The following is a 3,446-nucleotide window of genomic DNA, read 5'->3' as shown; positions in this document are numbered from 1 at the left end:
TAACAAGTGCAAAAACAAGCTCGATTAAGGAACATCCCATAGAGGAAATAACCTGACTAATCTTATTTAAATTCCCAGGCCATGAACAACACAGAAGGTTCACTCAAGAAACTGTGTCTCTCCTTACAAAAAAAAATTCAAAGCGTTAAATGTTTTTTGTCACCATCACATCTTCATCGTCATATTCCGCATGAAATAAAAAAATCTGAGTTTCCTTAACAAGATGATCCGCCCAGCCGACATTAACATAGTTCATGATCATCAGAGAGTTAAGTCAAACAAAGGTACGTGAAGAAGAGATGACTGTTTGTAAATATAAACATTTTCATCATGTTCATAAATAATACTATTCAAAAAGCCTCAATCCTCACGCCTCTCCGCTACACACCACGGTTGGTTTATACACCAGGCTTTCTCCTTCAACGGTCCTGTCAATACATGCTGTCGGCAAGCGTCCCCTGTTATTCAAGCTCAGGTCCCCGAGCCATCGCCAAGGATGACAAAACGGTCACCCGCCGCAGTTTTCTGCTCGAATGACCAAAGAGGCTGCCGAGGATCAATCTCCGCCGCGGGGCAGTCAGGCGTTCACCTCCCCGCCTTGAAGGAAAAAGAGAGGGACAAAAAGTATGTAACCCTCTCACGATAAATTGAAGCCTTCACCTATCGAAGATTAGAACTCGGTGAAAGAAACTCTCGCCCCCTCATCCAGCCGGACAAAACCGTAAAGCGATTCGGTTCCGTCTCGAGAATGAATTTCCACTCGGTAAAGTTCCTGAACCCGCCACTAGTGCTGGGAGGGCTATTCATACTCACGTCAGTGCAAGAATAACTGCCACTGGTGCCAGGCCATGAACTGCCACTTTATTCCCGAAAGACTATAAAGGACTGCCATAAATCACTTCGATCTTGTGCGACAACTAACATCTTCGTAATATTTAAACGCCTACACAGGGATCAGGGCAAAGATAACACACACGCTAGACAAACAAAGACACTCACTCACCCAAAGAACACAAAGAACAGCCATCATAAGGCCCAATCATCTGCCGCAGGAGGTGAATTACTTGACCCATATAACAAGGCCCAGACAACCAAACCTCTCCGGCCTCAATTCATTTTTCCTCCGTTCAGCATCCATTCCTTCTCCATCCCTCCATTTTTTTTGTAGTCAGCTTCCCTCCCGCCCTCCTCACTTACTGAATATCTCTGCTGTCATTCCGTGGATTTCGCCTCATATTGTCCCTGTCTTTTTCCCTCCCTCCCTCCTCCTCCACCGCCTTGGCTCCTCTCTCCCAGTCTGATGCCGCGCCCAGCCTCCCTTCTCTGCCTCGCCTCTCTCACAGCCTCACCGCGCCCATCCCATTCCTACTTTCCGTTTCATTTGTCTACGTTCGAAATGGTTATGACTTCCACTCTTTTATTCCTCCTTCATCTGCCTTCCTTCTTCTCACTGATATGCACTCACTCCTTCATCTTTTCTTCCTCTGTTCTTTACGCGTTGAGATTGCAATATATTTTCCATTCTCTTTCACTGTTTCTTCAATACATTTGCTTTCACCACTTTTCTCATTAATTTATTTTTTTCCTTTCTCTTTTTATCCCTCTAATTCGTTTCATTCATTTTGCCTTTACTTCTCTGTTTCCGATTATCGTAAATCTCGTTCTAATATCATCATTACTTTCTTGCAGTTTCCTCTTTATTCATTTCAACAAACTGTCTTTTCCTTTTCCTTTATCTTTATTTCTCTACTCATTTTCATTATCTTACTCTCACTACTCAGTTCCTATACCTCAAATCTTGCCATAATCTCCCTCTACTCTTCTTCACTCCCTTCCTCCAGCCCTGTAGGCCGCGGAAGCCTCAACTTTGCCGGGTCATCATGATATATGGCCGCGGGAGGAGTATGTGCCACGCGATATATCTCCGGAAGGTGCTCAGAAACTTTCCGTGGGCTCTGGGAGTAACGGCGCCCCTAAGCCTCCATAAAACATCGGTATAGTCACTGGAGAGATAGCTTTTGTATTACTAAAGAGACCTTTCAGGGCCTTCTAAGTAAGCTAATTCAAAAGACCCGAGGCAACTTCTTTGTAATTGTATATGAAAAAAAAGCAATTTATAAGTACCCAAGGAACCTATTCATGACTACCTAATTTTCTTTAATGAACCCACTGAAGCCTCAGGACTACATGTTTCTAGATTATGAAGAGGCAAATGTAACTTTTTTAAAGAAACTCTCAAGCGATTTGATATATAAGGTTTCCGAATAATTACTTGACAAACACATGGAAAAATAATTAATCTTGGAGAAAGTTTCAAATGCAATCAGTCTTCCACACTGTGTGAAAAGTAGTGAGAAGAGCAGTGGCTAATGTGAGGAGAATAAATATAACCAACAAGACTTCAGTGGCATCGTCCATGGCAAACCAGTGACAGATGTACAGACCTTCATGAATACAATGACGCATGAACGAAAAAAAAAGACAACTGCACAGAGCCGACGGAAAATCGATAACCTAACAGAGCACTTTCCATCTATGACAAACTCTTCACGCGGGGAGCATCCAGACACCCGTGACCAAACTGTAATAACGATATCCTTTTAGATAATTAACTTTAGAGGACATAGCGGGTTCCCCCCACCCCTCCTTTTACAGAGCCCTTGGTTTGTTTCATCCCACCGTAAAAAAACACAACACGAAAAGGAAAACCGAAAACAAAAATAAAATCTCCCACTCGTGATCTAAAGACCCGAGCCGGGAGTAGCCCAGCACCCCCTCCTCCCCCAGGCGATGGCGGCGGCGGCGGTGGCGGCGACGAAGACCACACTGCGGCAGCCACTCAGTAAACAACCCCAAAGGCCGAAAGTTAGACGCCATGCCAAGTTATATTAGCCGCCGCGAGACAATGGGCGCTCATCTGGGGCTTGTGGCGTCCATGTGCTGCTGCCGCGCCGGGAACACACGAGAACACACACTTTTTGCATGCAGGGTGTCGTTGGATGTGTTGGGGGGCGAAGGGGGAGCAAGAGGAGGGTTAAGGGGCAATGAAGGCAATTAAGGGACAAAAGGGTAAGGTAAGGGAAAGGGGAGGAAAGGGAAGGCAGAGAAGAGGGGAACCAGCTTGGGGAAGGGAAAGAGGAGGGGAAGGGGAAGAGAGATGGAAGGCAGAGAGGAAGGGAACCAGAAGGGGAGAGAAAGGGAGAGAGGGAAGAGAGAGAAAAGGGGTAGGAGGGGGAAGGGGAAAAGGAGAAAGGGGAGAGAAAGGCGAGGGAGAGGAGGGGAAAGAGAAGGGGGAGAGGGAGGAGGGGGTAGGGGGGGCGGCGACACCATTCCGCATAAAAAAAATTCTACTTCCTGTCTCTGAATGAGTATTTGGAGTTTTGTGAGAGCTAGAAAATCGCCGCTCCTTTTTTTTTTTTACATTCTTTTTTTTTCGAGGAAGGATT

Source organism: Eriocheir sinensis, chromosome 46, assembly GCF_024679095.1.
Source record: "Eriocheir sinensis breed Jianghai 21 chromosome 46, ASM2467909v1, whole genome shotgun sequence".
NCBI classification, from domain to species: domain Eukaryota; kingdom Metazoa; phylum Arthropoda; class Malacostraca; order Decapoda; family Varunidae; genus Eriocheir; species Eriocheir sinensis.
The sequence above is the reverse complement of the archived record's forward strand: the minus strand, read 5'-3'. Positions refer to the sequence as shown.